Genomic DNA, 25642 nt, shown 5'->3' on the forward strand with positions numbered 1-25642 from the left:
AGAACTCCAAGCAAGCCAAAGTTGTAAAACCACCATGACCCAGGCACTGAGACTTAGGAAACAACAGCAGGTCATGGCACGGAGAGCAGCCAGCAGGATGGGAATGGGGAGCCCCTGGTGACCTGGGCACTTTCTCCTTCATGTCCCTGACCTGGCAGGAGCCGCTTTAGGACATGGATCCCAAAGGAGCAAGAGGGACCAGGAAGCGCCGCTGATCTGCACAGAGCCCTTTGCCTGCTGCTGCCCCACAGGGAACAGGTCAGTGGAATGTTTGCCTTCCTCCCTCCCCCACCTTCCTCTCCTGCAGCAGCTGCTCTGTTCCTGACACCCTCTCCCAGTGACTGCAGGGCCCTCCCAGCTCTCCCATCCTCTGCCCTGTGCATCCCCTCTGTATCTTGACACTGAGTTCAGCTGAAATAATTTTTTTAACACAATGGGAAGCATTTGGAAGCAGGAATTCTTTACCTGCACAGGACACACAGAAGGATCTCTCCCTGATCTGTGTGTGGTGACAGGATTTTTATCCATAATAAGCACACAGCCATTAACGAGTGTTTCTTAGCTAATACATAAATATCACTTTCCTAGGGCTCATTTCCATGCATTCACCTTGTTCTTGAAGTCCTTTCCGGGCCCTAGAGGATCATTCAGAGGGCTCTCTGGTGGTCACAGTCATTGAGTGCTGAGATATTAAAAGTGACCTTGCCTTGAACTTTTTGTGCTCTTGCTTCTTGTTACAGAAGTTGCCCCAAAACCCCTGCAGGCCTCCAAATCTGTTTCTGCACTGGCTCCAGCCACATTTATCATCCTGTGTGATCCTGAGGAGCACATTGGAGCTGGGCTTTCCTCCTCCCTCCTGGGTCCTAGAAGCCTTTGGCCTGCAGGAGCAGGGACACTGCCGGGGTCCCTGGTGAACTGGAGCAGCAGTGGGGCTGTCAGGGGAAAAAAAATCAGCCCCGGATGTGTTCTGAGGTGTCAGAGCAGGCTGGAGGGGTCAGGAGAGGGTCAGAGGGGGCTACAGGGGGTCTGGATGCTGGCAAAGCCAGAGGAGAGCAGAGCCTGACAGGCCACGCTCAGAGTGGGGGAGCAGCTCCATCTGGGAAAGCTGTGGGATGTGATAGGATGGGGTGAGGATGGAGAGTGGGGTGGGAATGAGGTGCAGAGATGGGAATGGGATTAGGATAGGATAGGATAGGATAGGATAGGATAGGATAGGGAGCAGCTCAGCTCTGCTTCCCTGGGCCCAGGGGAGGCTTTGGCAATGATCCCAGAGCTCCTCCCTAAATATGAGTTTCTTCTGACAAGCACCCAGCTGATTTATCAGCACTGCCAGCCCCGCCAACATCCCTCTGCTGCTGGAGAGACAGTGACCCCGCAGGAAAGAGAAGCAAGGAATGGTAGAAACCTGTCAGGAGAGGGAAGGCAGTCGCAGAATGTGACATTCTACAGGACAGGAATGTTTCTCATCAGGAGGAAATGAGGAGCCATTTGCAAAATATTTCATTTGGAGATTTTGACAAAAGTCACTTCCTCTGTAGCAAAAAAAAAAAAAAAAACATAAATATCTCAGAGGAGGTGAGGTTCTAGCATAACCACAGCTGCAATTTCCAGTTCCTCTGAGACTCCATGGAGCCCTGGGGAGCAACACCATGACAGGGCACAGGCAGAGGAGCCAGCAGGATGGGAATGGGGAGCTCCTGGTGACCTGGGCACTTTTTCCTTCAAGTCCCTGACGTGGCAGGAGCCGCTTTAGGACATGGATCCCAAAGGAGCAAGAGGGACCAGGAAGCGCCGCTGATCTGCACTGACCTCTTTGCCTGCTGCTGCCCCACAGGGAACAGGTCAGTGGAATGTTTGCCTTCCTCCCTACCCCACCTTCCTCTCCTGCAGCAGCTGCTCTGTTCCTGACACCCTCTCTCGGTGACCGCAGGGCCCTCCCCAGCTCCCTCCTCCTCTGCCCTGTGCCTGAACAGCGCAACCCTCCCACCTCCCTCTCCAATCCACAATTTCCACTGCCCTACTTCCCTGCACATCTCACTCCTCCCCCCTGAATCCTTCCCACTGCAGGGAGCTGCTGAGGAGCCACATGGTCCATCCCTGGATTCTCCAAGCACTGACTGCCCATCCACTCTGACCACAGCCAGGGGCCACATCCCACTGCCTGCCCAGCGTCCATCCATGGAGGTGACCAGCGTGTCCCCATCTCCTGCCTCACCCACTGAAGGAGATGATCTGTGTGAGACAGATGTCACCAGCGTGGCCACCCACAGTGTGACCCTGCTCATCTGCCTCCGTGGGCTGGCTGGGAACGGGGCTGTCATCGGCCTCCTCAGCCTGAAGGGTGATAACTTTTTCATCCGTGGCATGGCTGTCACCAACTTCCTCTTCCTTCTCCTCACAGTCCCCTCCGCCCTCATCCTCCTGGTGGAGGACGTCTCCTGCTCTCTTATCCTGCCCATGCTGTACCTGCGTTTCCTTTTCCGGCTCTCTTTGTTCTCCTGCCACTGGGTGCCGCTCTGGCTGATGACTTTCGGCCTTGAAATGTATATCAAAAAGCTCTTGAAGCGCTGCTGCTGCCGTGACCTTCCTGATCATCTGCTTTGGGTGGTGATGATTGTCCAGTTTTGGGCTTTCTCTGCTCTCTTCACTGAGATTCCCACACTGACATCCCAGTGCCAATCAAATGATCACGAGCACTGCCGGGCAGCCCTCATCGCCGTGTGGGTCATCATCCTGCTGCTCCTTGTCACACCTATAACTGTGCTGGTCATTTCCAGCACAATTAATATAATTAAGGCCAAGTGGGGCTCCCAGCAGCAGAAACCCGAGGGGCTCGACATTGTTATCGTCTCCATTGGTCTCTTCACTCTCCTTTTCATCCTCTGCAATTTCCTGCAGCAGATTGGTTACATTGCTGTGCCCTCCCTTTTTTTTTTTCCTGCTCACCTGCATCAACAGCAGCATCAAACCCTTCATCTACTTCTTGGCAGGGAGGTACTGGAGGTCCTGCTTTGTGGAGTCTCTCTGGCTCTCCCTCGAGATGGTGTTTGACTAGCCAGAAGAAAACACTGCCCACAGTGATGATCCCACCATGGACAGAGAGGCCTGAGCCTGCTGATCCCTTCCACTGCACTGGTGAAGGACCCTGGGACAGTGGCTGAGAAATTCCTTGAGTCTCCTGATCAATAAATACCCACAGGATCACCCTCCCTGTGCTGCTGCATCCCCAGCCCCTTTCCAGGCCGCTCTGGATTCTGATCCGTGCTTGGGAGGCCTCAGCCTTGAGGAGCAGCCCCTGGGCTCAGCTCCTGTGGCGCTGATCAGAAACACCCTCTGCTCCCAGCAACTGCTGCTGTCCAAACACCTCCTGGACTTTTATCAACAGCCTTGGAAATTATTGTGCTGCCCTGGATGCCACAGCATCCCTGCTCTGCCACTGTCCCAGGAAGCTGCCGGCCCCAAGTGTGGCCAGGCTGAGCCATTGCTGTGAGTGCCGCCCATGCCTTGGGGCCCTGTGAGCAGCGGCCCCAAAGGAGAGCCTTGGAGCTCTGCTGGGCCCAGCAGCGCTGAGCAGAAGCTCCCTGGCACTGGGGCCTCTCCCAGCTGGGATCTCTCCCGGCTGCTGCCCTGGGCTGATCCCCGAACGCCGACGGCTCCTGGGCCCATCCCGCCAGGGCTCCAGGCCCAGCCCTTGGCCCAGGGAGGAGATGCAAAGGGATCCGCAGGGAGCATTTCACTGCCTGCCAGGGCAATTGGTCACAGGCACCTTGCGCTCACTCTGCCTGCCTGGCTGGCTGTGTGCACACACGTCTGCATCTGCTCTGGCAAATGTGGCAGAAATGCTGCTCTCTCAGCTGTGTTAGTACCTCAGACATCTGACTGGGGCAGGCCTGCAAAGAACTGTAAGACGTAGGTTAAATGCTATTAAGGGCTATTCCTCTGTTGAATGGCTAAGTTTAAGCTGTAGCTGAAGTAGTATTAAGTTGGAGTGCTGTAAATCTTTTAGGTTCTTTTCTTTTTTATCCTTACCCTCCTTTTTATCCCCACCCTGTGTCCTTTTTTCACACACCCTTGAACACACAAACAAACACACAAACAGGGATCGAACTTTAGTGTGCTGTTGCTTATTATTAAACCTTTTCACTGATTTTACTGGTTTTTACTGATTTCCTTGCTGGTGGTTTTGTGCCTTCAGAAATTCTTCCTTTGCCCTGGCTTTGGCCTCTCCCTCAGCAGGCTCAGGTGGTGCAGCTCCAAGGGGAGGAGGAGTCCGTGCTCCTCAGCACAGCCACCCCCTTCCAGGAGCAGAGTGACATCTGTGTTTGTCACCATGGGCTCCACGGGGCATCAACCCCCTCCCTGTGGCTTCTCTGAGGTCTCTGAGCTGGGGCTGTTCAGCCTGGAGAAGGGAAGTCTTCAAAGAGACCTTAGAGCCCTTTCCAGGGCCTAAGGAGGCTCCAAGAACTGGAGACAAGCGTTGGACAAAGGCCTGAAGTGACAGGACAAGGGGAATGGCTTCCCACTGTCAGAGAACAGGGTTAGGGGGAATATTGGGAAGAAATTTCTCCCTGTCAGGGTGGAGAGGCCCTGGCACAGGTTCCCAGAGATGCTCTGGCCTCCCCATCCCTGGAGGTGCTCGAGGCCAGGCTGGATGGGGTTTGAAGCAGCCCAGTCTAGTGAAGGTGTCCCTGCTTGCAAAGGGCGAGATCAGGAAAAAACAACCACAAGTATTCCCAAGGCTGAGGAAGAGGAGGAGGAGGATGAGCTCTGGTGAAGGGCTGGAATGGGCACCACAGCACCCCAACATCTGGTCTCCAATAACTTTTATTGCACCATCAAGGGTACTGTCAGTAAGAAATGTGGGCTCTGATGCCGATAACCTGCTGCAAGCCTGTCGTGGTTTGGCACTGGCCAAACGCCAGGCACCAACGAAAGCCGTTCACTCACCTTCTCCTGCTCTCAGCTGGGCAGAGGAGAGGGGAACAAAAATTAACAAAGGGCTCATGAGTTGAGAGGACGACTGGGAGAAAAAACATTTCACGAATAGAAAATGAGTCCAAATTAAATGGTATTAAATAAATTTATTATATACAGAGACAGAGGATGACAATGAGAAGTAATAAAAAACTTTAAACCACTTTTTTTTTCCCAGGCCCTCCTTCCGTCCCACTAACAGTGCAGGGAGACAGGGCAAGGGCGTTCTTCAACAGCATTCAAGCACTGACAATAAAACACTGTTTCCCTGGGAAAAAAGCAGGTCATTCATTAAACTAAGAGAGAGGGCATATTCTGGTAGGAATTAAAACAAAAAAAACACCGATATCAAAATATAAGAAATTGGGAGCATTTGGGGAGTATGTATTGAAAAAAACTTGAATATTATAGTGTATAAAAATCCTTGAAAATTGTTGTTTCTTTGTACATACATATAGCAAATAAATTTCACATATGTTCACAATTTCAACTCAAAATTATTACTAGTCGAATACACTTTTGATTTTAGACTTAAACTTCTTGGTGTCAGAGGGGACACAGCCATGGCTTGTGCTCCCTGCAGCAACCATGATCTCCAGTGCCCAGAGCTGGGCTGGCACACACAGGATGGCTTAGGGGCTCAGCATTCCCCACTCCGAGTGTTCTGTGAGTGTCACAGCAGAGATCTCCCCAAAAATAATTAACTTTTAATTTTGTGAGCCAGGTGCAAAGGTGTCTCTGCCTTCAGAAATTCTTCCTCTCCACTGCCTTCAGCTGTTCCCTCAGCAGGCTCAGGTGGTGCAGCAGCAAGGAGAGGAGGAGGCCGTGATCCTCAGCACAGCCACCCCCTTCCAGGAGCAGGGTGACACCTGTGTTTGTCACCATGGGCTCCACGGGGCATCACCCCCCTCCCTGGGGCTACCCTGAGGCCACCATCCCCACCACACCCCACACCTTCTTTCCAGCCCCACCACATCCCACACCTTCTCTCCAGCCCCACCACACCCCACACCTTCTCTCCAGGCCCACCACACCCCACACCTTCCCACCACATCTTCCCAGCAGCTCCATCATGTCCCACCCCTCCCACACCACCCTCCCATCCCACTCCCCATGCAGCCCACCCACCTCCCGTCCTTCCCATCCCTCCCAGCCCCGGGCCTCAGGCTCCAGTCCCTCCCCACGGGCTGCTCACCCCAGCCTGCCCCGGAAGGCTTTGGGGCCGTCTTTCTCTTGGAGATGCCCCTCCCCAGCTCCAGCCCTGCTCTCCAGCCCCCAACCTCCTTTGCACACAAACAGGAGGCACTACAGGGATGGCTCCACTGCTGTTCATTGTGCTGGAGAAGCATGGAATTGCCAGGAGGAGCAGAAACACTGCTGGGGCTCCTGAGTGGGGCAGGAGAGGAGCGGGACTGTCTGGAGGGGCAGGCAGCCTGGGGGGAATTTCTAGAGGATGTCAGAGGGGGCATGATGCCTTAGGATTTTAGCCTTTCTATTTTTCATATCCTGTACTGCATTAGTGCATAACTCTAAGCTCCATGGAAAGTGTTAAGTTAACTGTCTGCACATTTTCGTCAGACAAAACAATCTCTCTAGGCCTGCAATTCAAGGACACTCTACTGTGTCAGGCCCAGAAAATATAGACAAAAATGAATTGGGGAGGGCAAACTGGGGCTAAATGACTTCATTACCTGTAGCTGTAATTGGAGGATTAATCCCTGATTTGTAAATGGACCAAACTTTTATCTGTCTGAAAAACTCATGACCATTGTCCATTTTGGCTGCAGCCCCTCTCGGAGGCTTTGAGAGCCCAAGGTGAACCTTTTGAAGGCCTTTCATCAATGCCTCCTTTTATTGTCTTCACCTGCTCTGGCCTCTGTTCCAGGGAGCCAGCCCAAGGCATCAGGCAGACAGGGGCTGGAGGGGGCAGGAGGGCTCTGGGTGCCACCAATCCCAAATCTGCCACTGGACAGCAGCAGAGCCCAACAGGCCACACCTGCAGCCAGGGAGACACCAGGGACTGGGAACCCATCACAATGGCATGGCATGGCATGGATGAGGACTGATAAGAAAATCAGATAGAATAAACTTCCCAACACCAATCAATGGTGTTACCAAGTGAATGATTAGGCAGCAGGACACGCAGTAGGATCTCTCATTAATTCTGTAAGTGTTGTGAGATTTTATAACAGTGTTTATATCCACTAAAACTATACATGGATGTGGTAATCCACATAATCAGAGGGTTTTGGGAAAGCTGCAAAAGGCAGGCCTCAGAGACAGAACTGTGATTAGAGCTAAGCAGCAGCCATGATATAGGCCAGCAGAAAAAATATTTAAAAAGTAGGAAAGGAAGGACCATTACAACAACAGTCTGTGTATTAATGCTTGTCTAGAATATTTCCCTAAGCTACAGAAAAGTTTATCTATCAAGATATTAAGAAGTTTGAAGCTTAATAATATAGCTGTGTGCATTGTGTTTTAAGGCTTACAAGTAGGTATTGTATTCGAAATAAGAAAGCATTGTTTTAACTAAAGGTACGTGTGCTATAGTAGTTAGATAGAGCTACTGTCAATATGCTTTTGCTTTGTGTGATTGGTCAAGAGGCTTACAAAGTAAGTTGTAACATTAAGTTCTTACTCTGCTGCTGGGATGTGAGCTGGTGGCATGTTGCCATTGTCATAACAATGTAATGAGAGTGATGCTGAAAAATAAAACAGCTCAAGGCACGTTTCACAACAGTCCCGTCCCGTTTGTCATTTGTACATATACCCCTGGCCAGCAATACATAGACTTTAAAAAGTTTCTCTTCTCTAAAGAACACCTTAAACATAAATGTAAATACCATTTTCCTAGAACTAATTTCCATGCATCCACTTCCTGCTGGGAGTCCTCTGATGGCCCTGGAGGTTCATTGAGAGGAGTCTCTGGTGGTCACATTCACTGAGTGCTGTGATATTAAAGGTGACCTTGCCCTGAACTTTTCCTTTGGCCATGTGCTCTTGCTTCTTCTTACAGAACTTTCCCCAGAAATAACGTGGACCTCCTTATTTTTGTCTGCGCTGGCTTCAGGCACGTTTATCACACAGGGTCCACATCTTTACATATTTTTATCTATTTGCCCAGTTAGACTTTAAACAACTTCAAGAGAGTTGAAAATGTTTATTCTCTCTTCTTTATCAATCCCCTGCACACCAGCCCCGCCCCCCCTCCTCCCTCTTCCACCCCACTATTCCCACTGCCCTCCTCCCCTGCACATCTCACTCCTCCCCACTGAATCCTTCCCACTGCAGGGAGCTGCTGAGGAGCCACATGGTCCATCCCTGCATTCTCCAAGCCCTGACTGCCCATCCACTCTGACCACAGCCAGGGGCCAACATCCCACTGCCTGCCCAGCGTCCATCCATGGAGGTGAGCACCATGTCCCCATCTCCTGCCTCACCCACTGAAGGAGACAATGCCTGTGTTATCAATGTCACCGATGTGGCCACACACACTGTGGCACTGCTCATCTGCCTCTGTGGGCTGGCTGGGAATGGGGCTGTCATCGGCCTCCTCAGCCTGAAAAGCAGGAACGCTGGCATATTTGACCTGGCTGTCATTGACTTCCTCTTCCTCCTCTTTGCAGTCCCCTCTGCTCTCCTCATCCTGATGGAGGATGTGTCCTGCTCTCCTATTGTGCACTTGATGTACATGAACTTTGTTTTTCAGCTGTCATTGGTCTCCTACTACTGGGTGCTGTTCAGGCTGATGAGCAGCATCCCTGTGTGGTATATGCACAACCTGTGCAAGCTCTGTTGCCGATGGGACCTTCCTCTGCGCCTGCTGTGGGTGGTGGACACTATCCCATACTGGGCTGTCGCAGACATTTTTTCACAGAAATCCTTTCTTTCAGATTTCTGCATTTTCTGGGAAGCTGAGGGCCCCAGAAGAAGAATGTAAACAATTGTTATCAGCTGCTGTGGAATGTAACAGGGACACCTTGATTGGCTCATGTTTGTATGTTTATAATTGAGGGCCAATCACAAGAGCAAGCCAGGGGACCGAGTCCCTGGGCACAACTTTGTTTTAGATTCTTTCTTTTCTATTCTTAGCTTAGCAGCATCTGCAAACTTCTTTTTTTATTCTATTTAGTATAGTCATAATGTATTTTATATCATATATCAATAAATACAGCCTTCTGATCAAGAAACAAGATTCATCGTCTCTCTCTCACCAGCAGCGACCCACTCAGGCGCTGTAACATCTGGTGACCCCTCGTGTCAGAGCAAAAATTAATTTGATAAGACCAGAGGAGCAAAATTGCTGCACTGGGTAAAAATCCTGTATGTGTAGCATTTGATGGTTGCTTTGAAGCGACCACAGAAGTGGATTCAAGCCAGGAGCTGAAGATCCTGATTTGGACAGAGTTCACAGCCAAGGCTAACCACAACAGAACCTTCTTCTGGAAAACCTTCAGGAAAGATGATGGAAAAGAGCAGCAGACCTGTGGAGCTGGCCAGAGCAAGCTGGACTCTTTCAAAAGGTACTGTGGGCTTTTCTATCCCTGATGAACCAGCCCTTCGTAGCTTGTGGCTGTTTGTATGGCAGACACATGCCTTGCCAGAAGAGATTCAATTCTCCCCTTCAGAGGAGAAACTTATAGCCCTCTGGAACCATTGGTCTAGAGAAGATGGTTGCTTTTTGTCAGAAACAGATCTCTATAAATTCTTTAGATGGGCAAAGCTTTTTGGGTTCTTTACTGATGTCCTGTACGCTTTAGATGCTTTTGTCTGGGAGTGCATGGACTCCATTTTCCAGTTCGTCTGGAGCCAGGGACGTGTCCTGCCTTCTATCTACCCAGCATTTATACAGCTTTTCCCACTTCTCAAACGCAGAGCAGCTTGTTTCCAATGGATTTCTAATTGTTATGGCCAGGCACCGTTTCCCCCCTCCTTGGCAGAAGACCCGGTGGGTGATGACTTTGGGCTTTTCCCCCCGCCCTGCTTCGCGGCGGGGGGGGCTGAAACTTCGCTGGGCGAAGAAGTTTTTTTTACTCTTGCTCCGGAGCATGCTCAGATGGAGTTTTCTCCTTCCCCCCCTTCTCTCTCTCCGGGGGGATGGGAGTGGCCGCTCAAGCCAGCGCCGGCCTCTCAGACTCCGCCTTCAGACATGGGGGCGGCACCGGTCTCTGATGTTTCTCCGGTCCTGCCAGAGCCGTCACTCCAGGAGATCCCGTCTCCGCCTCTCCAGGCTGTCCCGCCCGCGGTTTCACCGGCCTCCCCGCCCCCTGAGCTGTTGCTAGGCAACGACGAGGATGCGTCTCCAGCTTCCGGCTCAGCGTCGGAGAAGGCAGAAGAGACAGCACTTCCTGTGCTTGAGCTGTTGCTAAGCAACAGCGATGCTCCGCCGCTTCTCCCGGCTCCGCTGCTGCCTGTGCCGTGCCTGCCGCCGCTTTCAGAGCCAAGGGACGCAGCAACAGCGTGTTCCCGCGCATCCCCGCCGCCTCAAGGCGAGACAGTTCCTGTTCAGGATGGGGCTGAAAACGGCGCTGGACCTGCGGGACCCTCCGAGCAGCCCGCGGCTGATCCCACTCTCAGCGCGGTTCCCTCCCCAGTTCCGGCCCCCCCCTCGCCGCTCGGACTGGCCGCTCCAGCGGCTCTGGCGTTGTCGGAGGCTCTGTCCTCCGTGTCGGCGTCAGAGACTGCCATGGCACCGGCGGCTTGTTCGAGTCCGGACCGTCCCGGACCGGCTGCCCCAGCAGCTGCCCCGGCCGGGGGTCTCTCCTTCGGTGGAGCGGGGGCTGCCCGCCAGCTGACTCTTGTGGCAGCCCGGCTGCCGGCTTTCAAGCTCGGTGGTTTGGGGGGTGGTGTTTCGGTTGCTGTCCCATGGAGGCTGCCGCCTCTCCTGCGTCCTAGTGGCATGGGGGGGCAGGTGCATCCCGAGAGCCCTGCCTCTGATCCCCAGCCCGGAGGGGATGGGGATGGTGATGCCACGGGGCGGATGAGAGACAAACCCGATGCATTGCAGGGGAAGATGGCACAGCTGGAGGAGACCATAGCTGGTTTGCTGTGGGAAACAAACATCTCCAGACCCCAGATGGGATTGCTGGGGAAGGCTTCTATTTCCTCACTGCTGGCATGCCTCAGTGGTTTTGGGGAAAGGAAGCGTCTCACTACCCGTGCTGCCATTGTGCTGGCAGCAGGGTTCAGGCCTGTGGGAATGCAGAGCCTCTGTCATGGGTTTGGCCTGGGCCATTGGGCTGAGAAAGTTTCTGGGCCAGGGCCAGCATTTGGCCTCCTGATGTTTCTGGGGGTTGTGGTCTATCCGACAGGCCCTGGTCCCCCTTTGTGAGCCAGTTTTGGGGTTCCTGGTCCAGCATGGGCCAGGGCCCCCAGGGCCTTTCCTTCTCTGGCACTGCTCTGCTCGGCTTCTGCTCTTTTGCTCTTCAATCAAAAAAAAAAAAAAAAAAAAAAAAAAAAAAGAAAAAAAAAAAAATTTAAATTAAATAAAAAAGATTGAAAATAGCGGGCAGCAGCTCTGAAGCATTGAAGGGCCAGAAAGGACATTCCACAAACTGTTTAAAATTGTGTTATGACTGTCAATGGTTTTTTGATAACTATTGATAGGATTCCTTTTGCAGCAAGTTTGTTTTCAGGACCGAAAAGGACTCTCAGATGTCCAAAAGAAACAACTTCAGCTGATGGACTGTTCCTGAAACTCAGCTGCATGGACTTGAATTCTCTTTGCATTGTTTTTTGCATTTTCTTAGATTGTAGGATTGTTTTTAGTGATTTGTTAGTATTGTATATTTTACAGGTGAAGAAATTTCCTGTTCATTCCACATCAGCATTTTTCTTTTATTTTATACAATTTAGAAAGGTGAGATGTCGCAGACATTTTTTCACAGAAATCCTTTCTTTCAGATTTCTGCATTTTCTGGGAAGCTGAGGGCCCCAGAAGAAGAATGTAAACAATTGTTATCAGCTGCTGTGGAATGTAACAGGGACACCTTGATTGGCTCATGTTTGTATGTTTATAATTGAGGGCCAATCACAAGAGCAAGCCAGGGGACCGAGTCCCTGGGCACAACTTTGTTTTAGATTCTTTCTTTTCTATTCTTAGCTTAGCAGCATCTGCAAACTTCTTTTTTTATTCTATTTAGTATAGTCATAATGTATTTTATATCATATATCAATAAATACAGCCTTCTGATCAAGAAACAAGATTCATCGTCTCTCTCTCACCAGCAGCGACCCACTCAGGCGCTGTAACACTGGGCCATCTTGGCTCTCTTCACCGTCACTCCCACAGTGACATTCCTGTGCCCATCACACGAGCAAAAGCACTGCCGGGCAGCTCTCATCTCCATGTACACCCTCATCCTGCTCCTCTTTGCTGCAACTGTGGTCATTTCTGGAACAATCTATTTCATTAATTCCAAACGAGGCTCCCAGCAGCAGCAGCCCAAGAGGCACGACATCGTTATCATCATCACTGTGCTGTTCACTCTCATCATCAGCCTCTGCAATTTCCTGCAGCAGCTCGGTTACATCACTGTGTCCTCACAGGTTGTTTTCCTGCTCACCTGCATCCACAACAGCATCAAACCCTTCATCTATTTCTTGGCAGGGAGGTGCAGGAGGCCCTTCTCCATAAAGTCCCTTCGGCTCTCCCTCCAGAGGGTCTTTGAGGAGGCAGAAGAAAACACTGCCCACAGCGATGATCCTACAATGGACACGGGGGTCTGAGCCTGTTGATCCCTTCCACTGCTCTGCTGAAGGACCCCAGGAGGCCCCGAGGAGGCTGAGGGTTTCCTTGAGCCTCCTGATTAATCAATATCCACAGGTTCACCCTCCCTGTGGTGCTGTATTCCTGCAGGAGAAGGGAGCAGGGGCATTGCCTTGGGTGATTTTTGTGGGATGCTCGGCAGGGAGCACATTGGAGCATGGCTTTCCTCCTCCCTCCTGGGTCCACATGGCTCCAAGCAGTGCAGCTGGGCTCAGTGCTGTTCCCCAGCTCTATTCCCCATGCAATGACCCTCATGGCCTCAGCCCCAGGGAATGAACTCCATCTCCTCTGGCTCAGCAGATGAGTTCCATGGTGTTTCCAGGGAGCTCTTGCCTGCAAAGAATGGGACACCTTCATCCCTGGGGACACACCCATCATGGAGTGGCAGTGATTTCCCAAATCCGTGCAGGGCTGGTGCCTCTGGATGGCAGGAGAGGGGTTGGGATCACAGAGAGCATCCTTCCCCTTCTGTCCTGCACAGCCAGCCCTGCATTCCCAGCTGATGGGAAGGGACACCAGGTAGGGCTGCAAATCTGGGGAGGGACAGCAACATTCCCTTATCCTTTCTGTGGGAATTTCTCACATTCTTGAATTCCAGAACTGAATATTTCTGAGTAAAGTGCAGGGTCGATGATGAACTCTACTGAACTCCTGTGCCTGTATCCAGAAAGTACATGCAATATGGAAATTCACATCACCAGATGCTTGGACCATTGAATTGCACAGAAATTAGGGGGTTGTGCTGCTCTTGTGCAGAATGGGGCCATCCATCCTCTGCTTCCCCAGCATCAGTGTCCAGGGAAGCCCTTGAGCACCTCCATCCTGAACCTGGCCACCCTCAGGAGGAGCTGCACAGCCACTCTGCACAGCAGCTCCAGCCACAGTCCAGCCTCTCCTGATCTTTGTCATTCTCTAACTACCCTTCACTCAGTGTCCTGGTTTAGGGCAAATTTGGTAGAGAACCTCCAAAGGAGGGCCCCTCCAGAAAGCAAACCCACACAGCCCGTCCCCCCAACCAGTTCGGGAAAAATTCCTCGGAGAGAAGTGGAAAGAACCTGTTTATTTGACAGGTACAGCACCCCCCAGCACACAAAATGAACAATACCAGATGACACCGCTCTGAGAAAGATGACAAAATCATAAAGTCTCTTTCGGGGGTGGTTGCTGTCAGTCCCTCCAGTCCTGGAGCAGTTTCTGCAGCCAAACGTTGCAAACCCTCGGTGTTCTCATGTCCCAGTCCAGAGCAGGTTCAAGATGGTTGCAGAAAAAAGAGAGGAGAAACAGTCCAGGAAGGAATTTGGACTGTTTAGCTAGAACTAGCCAATAAGCAGAAGCAAAAGCAAGCAAAAGCAAGCAAAAGCAAGAGCAGAGAGACAGCAAGCAAAGCAGAAAAGCAATAAGCAAAAAGCAAAAACAGCCCTATGTACTGCCCGTCTCTGTGTCCCTGATAAGAGAAACCCAAACAAAACTTTCACTCTTCAGAGACAGTCTTAAAGAAACAGAACAGATGAATGGGGATACAAGCATCATAACGTCACCCCAGGACACTCAGGTTTGGACTCATGGTTTTTGTTTCTTTCCACTGTTGTAGTCCCAGCCTCTGAATTTGCTAAGCAAACAATATCAAGGCTTCACTGCAGAGCCTGTCTCTGTTAAACAGTGTCCAAAATGGCTCATTTCCTTCTTTTGTTCCATTCTAAAGCCTCTGGCTGGTCTGGGAGCAGGGCAGGTCCCTGTCTCATACCAGAGCCCTTCCTAAGGCACGTGCCTGCAATGCTTGGGATGATGTTGGCAGTGCCAAGAGCTCCTGATGCCTCCTGGCAGAGACCTGGGCAGCAGCCACATCTCTTGCTCAGGGGGAAGTTGTCCCTGCTTTTCCCACTGCCTTAAATCCAGGGAAAAACAATGTGCCACTGCTTCTGGAAAGGGAAGTGAGAGTGAAAGCTCTGGGTGGTGAGTCAGGCTTTGGATACACAAGTGAGGTTAAACAGCTAAGGAGCATTTATTAACAGAGTTGTTAATAGATAACATAAGAGAGAGACTTGGACATCTGAGAGGGGTTTTCTGCCCATCTCTACCGTTTCCTGTCCATTGGAAAGACATAACTTTCCAAGCTACAAGCTCTTGTCCAGGGAAGAACAACTCAGCCAGGGCATCCCTCCCAAGGCAAGTGCAGAAGGACCATTATCCTTCCATGTACTTTTTCTCCTTCCCAGCACCTTCCTTGTCTCCACTGTCACCCAGACAGCTCCCTACCTGAGCTTCCTTTCAAAAGAGCAAGACTTCAAAGGTTTTCTGGTTGTCCCTGCCCATGGCAGAAGGAGAAATGGAATGAGATGACCTCTACCGTTCCTTGCAACCTGTCCTGGGTGACTATATGACCTGAATTATGTCCCCATTCATCTGTTTAGCTGAGAAAAAGGTTTTGCACAATTCAGACTGGTTCTTGAGCAAAGAGGGGCAGAGCAGATGCAGCAGTTTGTTTCCAGAAGCTGCGCTCACTCCTCCCCATTCCTGCTCCCAGACCGTGCTGTCTGCAGCACAGACATGCAGCACAGAGCTCTCCTTTGCTTTTAGGCTTTTTTCAGCTGGCTGAGGCAGAGAAGTTCCCTGGACTGTGATTTTTCTTTTTCTTGGAACTGTTCAAACCAGCTCTGGACTGAAAACCCAGAAGAGCACTGGGAGCTCACATCTGTGGCCCACCGGGGCCTGGGACGCGGCATTTTCCAGCACTGAGGGACTGATAAGGGACTGAGTGAGCCAAACTACACTCCACAACAAGGACTGTCTGAATTTGCCAACTCTTCAGAACAGCAGGAGATTTTATTTTTAAATATTGTTTTCATTTCTTATGCTTGTGAATAATTTGCTTGTTAAATAAACAGCTTTTTCCACTTTTCTCTCAGGAAATCTTTTCCTGAACCAGCTGGGGGAGGGGCTGCTTGAATTTGTTTACTAGAGGGATCCCATTTCAAGGTTTCCTCCCAAATTCACCCTAAACCAGGAAACAACCCAAACCATTCCATGAGGATTTCTCATGACATGCAGAATCCAGCCCAGGCAGGAGTTCCCTGCTGCACACAGCACCACCCTGACAGAGCTCAAGGAGCATTTGCACAATGCTCTCAGGCACAGGCTGGGATCGTTGGGATGTCCTGTGCAGGGCCAGGAGCTCAACACCATGATCCTTGTAGATCACCTCAAACACTGGATATTTTATGGGTCTATTTCATGCTGAATATCTTTCATGATGATTTCACTTGATGATGACTCCCCTGTGTTGTCCCTATGCCCTGGCTCTGGCACTAAAGCCTCAAAAGCCCTCTGCAAGGCAACACTACCAGAGGGGGTGAATTCTTTGCAGAGCTCCCAGCCAGGCAGTCAGTCAGAGGGAGGGCACTGCTCTGGGCACAGGTGAGCAGGAGAAAGGGGCTGGGGGCAAAGACAGAGAAGTCAAACGCCCTCAGCAAGAGCCAGTGCCCAAAATCAGCAGGGAAGAAGGGGAAGGAGATGACAGGAGCAGCAGGAGCAGGGCACAGAGCTTCCCTGGGAGCTGTTTCCATGAGCAGCACAGGAGCCTGGCCAGCAGGGCCAGAGCAGAACAGGGCAGGCTGAGCACTGAGAAGGGGCAGCTCAGCACCAAGGCCATGGGCACCAAAGGGCAGCAATGGAGGGTGGCAGTGAGCAGCAAGGAGAGCAGCCAGAGCAGGGCACACAGGAGCACCGGGAAGCACTGGGAGCCATGGCAGGGCCAGCAGGACACGGGAGGACAAACAGAGCTGTGACAGCACTGAGGGCTGTCAGAGAGGAGACAGCAGCAGTGAAAGCCAAGAGGATGGGGACCTTCAGCCCAGCTGGCACAGCCCACGAGCCCAGCTGGTGGCAGAAGCTCTCTGGGACAGAAAATATCCCCAGGCTGATGGTGATGGAGAGCAGGAAGGTGGAGCCAGCCATGGCCAGGCTGAGCACACAGGGGGTGATGGGGTTCCTGTGGATGCAGAAGCTGAGGAGCCAGAGCACAGCCCCATTCCCACCCTCCCACACAGGCACAGCAGCAGCAGCAGCAGCAGTGGGACAGGCACTTTGCTCCACTGCCTGTTGTCACACTGGCTCCAGTTGTCGTGGCTCTCCTCATTCCAGCTCCCCTGGGATGCCTTCCCACCGGGCTGGCTCCAGCAGGCAGGGCTGGCTTCCTCCATGCCAGGGGACAAAGTGCTCATGGTGACACCTCTGCTGCTTCTCCTGCCCTCACACAGCTGCAGGGGTGACAAACAGACACACCAGAGCAACGCTGCTGTCCCCCAAACGTGGCTTTTCCATCTTTTCCCACCCACAGCTTCCATGTGGAGCAGCACAAAGAGGGGTGAGGGACAGGACAGATGTCAAGGAGGATGTGGGAGCCTGGTCCTGTGTGCCTGGCACAAAAGCCAGGGAGATACCTCCTTCCTGGCTGTGGACAGGACACAGCTGGAGGAGGAAAACAATTGGAGAAGGAGAGGATTGCCCATGGAGATATCAGAAAGCAAATGGCTTTGGGATGGATCTGAATTGGACTCTCAGGTGTCAGTTGATATCACTGGGATCCTGGATTCCTTCAGCAGGACACCCATTTAAATATTCCCTCCATTTTCCCACAGTGTTTATAGCTCTTAATTCCCTACAGACCTCAGTTCTGCCCCCAAAATCAATAACCAGGTTCCACCCAATGAGGGGGCCCTGGTGAAGGTGGAAGAGAAGAGTCTGACCTGGTTTCCTCTGGCAGCCTGGAGAACTTGCCTGCAGTGCACTGCCCTCAGCTGCCAGGCTCCAGCTGCTGTCCCTGGGCCGGGATCTGCAGGAGGTTCCCTGGAATGGTCCCTTGGGAAAGGGGAGCGCAGCCCGCGGGCTGAGCCCGAGCAGCGTCCGGCGCGGGCTCTGTCCCAGCTCCTGCCACAGCCCCTGCTCTCCGTGCTGCCTCGTGTTCTCCAGGGCTCTCACACACAGGCAGCTGCCTCAGAGCCTGCCACGGGCTCAGGGCTCTGCTCCTCAGCTGCTCTTCACTCTGCCCGGGAAATGAGCAACGGGAGAGAGCCTCAGCAACCACACCTGTGCCCAAAGCACTTGGGCTCCATCTCAGCTTCCCTTCCATTTTATAGCAACCTTCATCCGGAAATCTTGTCTTTTCTTCTGCCTGAACTTGTCCCCTCTCATTCTTCTAGGTGGATTCTCCGGTCCCTGCAATACAAATGCTCAGTTAAACTTTGATTTCTGTTTCAAATCTAGTTTTCCTCCTTGTATACTGCATGTTCGGTGGTATTTCACCTTCACCATACTGTTTCCAAGAGGATTCATACAATAATAAATTCTGTGCATGAGCTGTAGCACTGGCACAGAGCAGAGGGATGATTTAGGAGTTCAGCCAGGTCATTTCTTCTGAGAAGAGGCAAATCAATGCTACTCGCGTGGTGTTGGAATGTTGGGGGACTCAAGACAGATGATGGACTTTGTACCTGGCTGACATAAGAAATTTCATAACAGGATGCCTTGTCAAAAGCACACAGAACTTTGAAAATTAGACCTAGATTGCAAAAAGAATAAATCAGGCAGCTTTACCGGAAAAAGAAAATCCCCTTAAACTCTGCAAGCAAGAGATGTTGTTATATGCCTAACATTGTGTACGTGATTTTAACCTAATCATTGTAGTACACATTACTAGTCTCCCTAAAATAGTATATAAACGTTTGTATCCCACAATAAAATCTGATTCTGATCACCAAGTCAGTCTCCCCATCTCTCTTCATCACTGACACCATGGGTTTAATCCTTAGAACATTGCAGGTTTCCTCTGAGCCATCTTCTACACTCCCTTTGCAGTCAGACAGCACCCTACAGTGAATTCCAAAGAATTCCTAGAAAGCTGAGGTGAGATGATCCCCATCCAGGCTGACATGTGCCTCACAGATCTGGGATGCTGCTGCTAGAAACTGCTAGCCCTGGTACCAGAACTGTCACCTCTCTTCCTGCTGACACCGTGTTTGTGTCCCCAGCTATGGAATCTCACATCCCTTCAGCAGCCCAATCTTTTCAAGGGCAAACGCTTCATGATCCAGGAGCTGATGGGGCTCTAGAACCGGTGGACAGGCATTTTGGACAAGGGCATGGAGTGAGAGGACAAGGGGCAATGGCTTCCCACTGACAGAGGGTGAGGTCAGATTGGATATTGGGAAGAAATCCTTCCCTGTGAGGGTGCTGAGGCCCTGGCACAGGCTGCCCTGTGAGGCTTTGGCTGTCCCTGGATCTCTGAAAGTCCCCAAGGCCAGACTGGATGGGGTTTGGAGCAATCTGGTATAGGGGCCGTTATCTCTGCTTGCAAAGGGACAGTCTGGGATCAGGTGTCACAAACAACCCCAAGTGTTCCCAGGACTGAGGAGGAGCAGGAGCAGCTCTGGTGAAGGGCTGGCAGGGAGTTCACAGCACCCTGGTCCCTGATAGTTTTCACTGCATCATCAAGGGGATTGGCAGTAATTAGGGTGGGCTCCAAGTGCTGATAGCCTGGCTGCAAGGAACCGAGTGCTGTCCTTACCTTAGGTTCTGTGAGCCTGGGCGAGAATGCAAAAATGGGAATTCTTGCCTCAGTTTTGCTTCTTTGGGCACAGGGGTAGTTTTGGCAATGGTTCTGGAGCTCTTCCCAGAATGGGAGCAGTTTCTGACAAGCAGCCAGACTCTTCACCAGCACTGCCTGCACTGTCAGCAGGAATGGGGAGCTCCTGGTGAGCTGGGCACTTTGTCCTTCATGTCCCTGACCTGGCAGGAGCCGCTTTAGGACATGGATCCCAAAGGAGCAAGAGGGACCAGGAAGCGCCGCTGATCTGCACAGAGCCCTTTGCCTGCTGCTGCCCCACAGGGAACAGGTCAGTGGAATGTTTGCCTTCCTCCCTACCCCACCTTCCTCTCCTGCAGCAGCTGCTCTGTTCCTGACACCCTCTCCCAGTGACCACAGGGCCCTCCCCAGGTCCTCTCTCTCCTCTTGTGCATCCCATCGGTATCCTAATACTGAAATGGGCGAGAACAAACTTTATAACACAGTTCAAAGCATGAGGAAGTAGGAATTCTTGACCTACACAGGACACAGAGCGATCTCTCCTTGTATTGTGTCTATGGTGAGACTTTACAACAGGGTATTAATCCATTACAACCAAATGTAGGCATTAAAAAGTATTTCTTATCTAATACAGAAACATCATTTTCCTAGAACTCATTTCCATCCAACTCCTCCTGCAAGTCCTCTTATGATCCTGAAGGTTTTTTCAGAGGGGTCTCTCTGGTAGCCACATTTAATGATTGCTGCCATATTAAAGGTTCCCTTGCCTTGAACTTTTCCTCTGGCCATGCGCTGTTGCCTCTTGTTCCAGAATTTGCCCCAAAATCACTGCAGCTCTACTGATCTGTTTCTGCACTGGTTTCTGCCATGTTTGTCATCCTGTGTGCCAGCCTTTACATCCTGTGAGAAATAACAACCCACTTTTTAAAATTTTTAAAGGTTTACTAAACCTTAACAAAAAATGCAACAAAAGGAGTAAATAAGGAGAAGCAGGCCTGGGAGCTTCCCTCATGGCTGCCCACCATGTGGCTGGCTGATCTTCAAGATGGAGGCTTCACATTTGATACCACAGGGGTTGCATCAGCTAAACCTGGCCCCTCCCAAAGTCTGTCAGTCAGCCCTTCTTTGTGTTTATTGCTGGAGCCTGATTTCCTGCAGCTTGACTGGAGGGTCAGGCGTTCTCATGCTGCACCTCTTCTCCGCCCAGCAACAAGCTTTTTACACTTGTTCTTTCTACCTGTCCTAGATGACTCCGGCTCTCTGATGGCAGCAGTACAGAGGGGAGAGAAGGGGACTATGGGGAGAACAGGGGACATCTAAACAACAGACTACAACAACATAATTATACATCAATAAATCTTCTCTTGGGATTAACACAGTATTCATTCCTTAACTGTGAGAGCCAATAATCTAATTATCCATCTATAACACATCCTTTTAAAATTTGGCCACTTTGGTATTGAACAACTCCAGAAGAATTGAAAATGTTTATGCTCTATGTTATTTATCAACCACCTGCCAAGCATACCACCCCTCCCACCTCCCTCTCCCAATCCATAATTTCCACTGCCCTCCTCCCCTGCACATCTCACTCCTCCCCACTGAATCCTTCCCACTGCAGGGAGCTGCTCAGGAGCCACATGGTCCATCCCTGGATTCTCCAAGCACTGACTGCCCATCCACTCTGACCACAGCCAGGGACCACATCCCACTGCCTGCCCAGCGTCCATCCATGGAGGTGACCACCATGTCCCCATCTCCTGCCTCACCCACTGAAGGAGATGATCTGTGTGAGACAAATGTCACCAGCATGGCCATACACAGTGTGACACTGCTCATCTGCCTCTGTGGGCTGGCTGGGAAAGGGTCTGTGCTCTGGCTCCTCAGCTTGAAAACCCGTAACTATGGCATGTTTGTCCTGGTTTTCACTGACTTACTCTTCCTTCACCTCATAATCCCCTCTGCCCTCTTCTTCCTGGTGGAGGATGTGTCCTGCTCTCCTATCCTGCCCTGCATTACCTGAGTTTCCTTTTCCAGCTGTCAATGGCCTACTACTAGTAGGCGCTGTTCTGGCTGATTCCCATCAGCAATGTTCAGTATATGTACAAGTTCTGCAAGCTCTACTGCCACTGCGACCTTCCCAAGCACCTGAGGTGGGTGGTGGACAGTGTCCAATACTGGGCCATCTTGGCTCTCTTCACTGTCACTCCCACAGTGACATTCTTCTGCCCACCACACGAGCAGGAGCACTACCGGGCAGCTCTCATCTCCGTGTACACCCTCATCCTGCTCCTCTTTGCTGCACCCGTGGAAATTTCTGGCACAATCTATTTCATTAATTCCAAATGAGGCTCCCAGCAGAAGCAACCCAAGAGGCACCACATCATTATCATCATCACTGTGCTGTTCACTCTCATCATCAGCCTCTGCAATTTCCTGCAGCAGTTCGGTTACATCACTGTGTCCTCACAGGTTGTTTTCCTGCTCACCTGCATCCACAACAGCATCAAACCCTTCATCTATTACTTGGCAGGGAGGTGCTGGAGGTCCTTCTCCATAAAGTCCCTCTGGCTCTCCCTCCAGAGGTTCTTTGAGGAGGCAGAAGAAAACACTGCCCACAGCCATGATCCTACAATGGACACGGGGGTCTAAGCCTGCTGATCCCTTCCACTGCTCTTCTGAAGGACCCCAGGAGGCCCCAAGGAGGAGGAATGTTTCCTAGAGCCTCCTGATTAATCAATATCCACCAGATCACCCTCCCTGTGGTGCTGTATTCCTGCAGGAGAAGGGAGCAGGAGCATTGCCTTGCGTGATTTTTGTGGGATCTCTGCAGGGAGCACATTGCAGCATGGCTTTCCTCCTCCCTCCTGGATCCACATGGCTCCAAGCAGTGCAGCTGGGCTCAGTGCTGTTCCCCAGCTCTATTCCCCATGCAATGACCCTCATGGCCTCGGCCCCAGGGAATGAACTCCATCTCCTCTGGCTCAGCAGATGAGTTCCATGGTGTTTTCAGGGAGCTCTTGGCTGCAAAGCATGGGCACCTCAATCCCTGGGGACACACCCATCATGGAGTGGCAGTAATTTCCCCAATCCCTGCAGGGCTGGTGCCTCTGGATGGCAGGAGAGGGGTTGGGATCACAGGGAGCATCCTTCCCCTTCTGTCCAGCAGAGCCAGCCCTGCATTCCCAGCTGATGGGAAGGGACACCAGGTAGGGCTGCAGAGCTGGGGAGGGACAGCAACATTCCCTTATCCTTTCAGTGGGAATGTCTCACATTCTTCAATTCTAGAATTGAATCCTTCTGAGGAAAGTGCAGGGTCAATAGGGAACTCCACTGAACTCCTGTGCCTCCTGTACCAGAAAGTACATGGAATATGGAAATTCCCATCACCAGATGCTTGGACCATTGAATTGCACAGAGATTAGGGGGTTGTGCTGCTCTTGTGCAGAATGGGGCCATCCATCCTCTGGTTCCCCAGCATCAGTGTCCAGGGAAGCCCTTGAGCACCTCCATCCTGAACCTGGCCACCCTCAGGAGGAGCTGCACAGCCACTCTGCACAGCAGCTCCAGCCACAGCCCAGCCTCTCCTGATCTTTGCCATTCTGTAACCACCCCTCAATCACATTTGCATTCATGGGTTTTGTTTCTTTCCACTGTGGTAGTCCCAGCCTCTGAATTTGCTAAACAAACAACATCCAGGCTTCACTGCAGAGCCTGTCTCTGTTAAACAGTGTCCAAAATGGCTCATTTCCTTCTTTTGTTCCATTCTAAAGCCTCTGGCTGCTCTGGGAGCAGGGCAGATCCCTGTCTCATACCAGAGCCCTTCCTAAGGCACTGCAGTGGTTGGGATGATGTTGGCAGTGCCAAGAGCTCCTGATTCCTCCTGGGAGAGACCTGGGCAGCAGCCACATCTCTTGCTCAGGGGACGTTGTCCCTCCTTTTCCCACTGCCTTAAATCCAGGGGAAACCAACGTGCCACTGCTTCTGGAAAGGGAAGTGAGTGTGAAAGCCTTGGGTGGTGAGTCAGGCTTTGGAGACCCACATGAGGGTAAACAGCTAAGGAGCATTTGTTAACAGAGTTGTTAATAATTAACAGAAGAGAGAGATTTGGACATCTGAGAGGGATTTTCTCTCCCGGTCTCCCATGTTCCTGCCCATTGGACAGCAGAAAGTTTACATGGTGCAACCTCTTGTCCAGGGACGAACAACTCAGCAAGGGAATCCCTCCCAAGGCAAGTGCAGAAGGACCGTTATCCTTCCATGTACTTTTTCTGCTTCCCAGCACCTTCCTTGTCTCCTGTGTCACCCAGGCCACTCACTCCATGAGCTTCTTTTCAAAAGAGTAAAGATTTCAAACTAGAAGTTTTCCTGGGTGCCCCTGACCATGGCAGAAGGAGAGATGGTATGAGATGATCTCTACTGTTCCTTCTAACCCAAACCATTCCATGAGGATTCCTCTGGTCATCAAGCATTCACCCCAGGCAGGAGTTCCTCTGCTGCACACAGCACCAGCCTGACAGAGCTCAAGGAGCATTTGGACAATGTTCTCAGGCACAGGCTGGGATTGTTGGGATGTCCTGAGCAGGGCCAGGAGCTTAACTCCGTGATTTTTATGGGTGCCATTCAACTCTGGATATTGTATTATATTGTGATGAATTTTATTGTTCTATATTGTGATGAAGCTTTCATGATTATTCCACCTGATGGTGACTCCCCTGTGTTTTCCCTATGCCCTGACTCTGGCACATCCTCAAAAGCCCTCTGGAAGGCAACACTAACAGAAGGGCTGAATTCCTTTGCACAGCTCCCAGCCAGGAAGTCAATCAGAGGGTGGGCACTGCTGTTGGCCGAGGAGCCAGAGCACAGCCCCATTCCCACCATCCCACACAGGCACAGCAGCAGCAGCAGCAGCAGCAGCGGGACAGGCACTTTGCTCCACTGCCTGCTGTCACACTGGCTCCAGTTGTCGTGGCTCTCCTCATTCCAGCTCCCCTGGGATGCCTTCCCACCGGGCTGGCTCCAGCAGGCAGGGCTGGCTCCCTCCGTGCCAGGGGACAAAGTGCTCATGGGGACACCTCTGCTGCTTCTCCTGCCCTCACACAGCTGCAGGGCTGACAAACAGACACACCTGAGCAACGCTGCTGTCCCCCAAACATGGCTTTTCCCATCTTTTCCCACCCACAGCTTCCATGTGGAGCAGCACAGGGAGGGGTGAGGGACACGACAGATGGCAAGGAGGATGTGGGAGCCTGGTCCTGTGTGCCTGGCACAAAAGCCAGGGAGATACCTCCTTCCTGGCTGTGGACAGGACACAGCTGGAGGAGAAAAACAATTGGAGAAGGAGAGGATTGCCCATGGAGGTACCAGAGAGCAAATGGCTTTGGGATGGATCTGAGCTGGACTCTCAGGTGTCAGTTGATATCACTGAGATCCTGGATTCCTTCAGCAGGACACCCATTTAAATATTCCCTCCATTTTCCCAGTGTTTATAGCTCTTAATTCCCTACAGACCTCAGTTCTGCCCCCAAAATCAATAACCAGGTTCCACCCAATGAGGGGGCCCTGGTGAAGGTGGAAGAGAAGAGTCTGACCTGGTTTCCTCTGGCAGCCTGGAGAACTTGCCCGCAGTGCACTGCCCTCAGCTGCCAGGCTCCAGCTGCTGTCCCTGGGCCGGGATCTGCAGGAGGTTCCCTGGAATGGTCCCTTGGGAAAGGGGAGCGCAGCCCGCGGGCTGAGCCCGAGCAGCGTCCGGCGCGGGCTCTGTCCCAGCTCCTGCCACAGCCCCTGCTCTCCGTGCTGCCTCGTGTTCTCCAGGGCTCTCACACACAGGCAGCTGCCTCAGAGCCTGCCACGGGCTCAGGGCTCTGCTCCTCAGCTGCTCTTCACTCTGCCCGGGAAATGAGCAACGGGAGAGAGCCTCAGCAACCACACCTGTGCCCAAACCACTTGGGCTCCATCTCAGCTTCTATTGTCTTTTATAGCAACCTCAATCCCAAAATCTTGTCTTTTGAACTGCCTGAACTTGTCCCCTCTCATTCCTGAGTTGATCCTGAGGACCCTGAGCTAAAAAAGTCTAAACTTTGATTTCTGGTTCAAATCTAGTTTTTCCATGTGTATGCCACAATTTCAGTGGTGCTTCACCTTCACCACACAGTTTCCAAGAAGATTCATAAGTAATAAATTCTGTGGTTCACCTAGAGCACAGGCCGACAGCAGAGTCATAATTTAGGATTTCAGCAATGCCATTTCTTCTGGGAAGAGGCAAATCCATGCTGCTCTCTTGGCTTTAATCCTTAGAAAGTTGCAGGTTTCATCTG

The 25642-nt window shown here is 51.6% G+C and overlaps 3 pseudogenes; 2 read left to right on the plus strand and 1 right to left on the minus strand.

Annotated features, from left to right (window-relative positions):
* Positions 1-8380: 8380 nt before the first annotated feature.
* On the plus strand, positions 8381-12705 carry LOC128936944 (mas-related G-protein coupled receptor member H-like; annotated as a pseudogene).
* Positions 12706-16050: 3345 nt separating this feature from the next.
* Positions 16051-24221, minus strand: LOC128937070 (mas-related G-protein coupled receptor member D-like; annotated as a pseudogene).
* Positions 21058-21977, plus strand: LOC128937123 (mas-related G-protein coupled receptor member H-like; annotated as a pseudogene).
* Positions 24222-25642: the final 1421 nt, after the last annotated feature.

Source organism: Melozone crissalis, unplaced genomic scaffold (assembly GCF_028551555.1).
Source record: "Melozone crissalis strain CALT ecotype California unplaced genomic scaffold, PUWL_Pcris_2 ptg000018l_1, whole genome shotgun sequence".
NCBI classification, from domain to species: domain Eukaryota; kingdom Metazoa; phylum Chordata; class Aves; order Passeriformes; family Passerellidae; genus Melozone; species Melozone crissalis.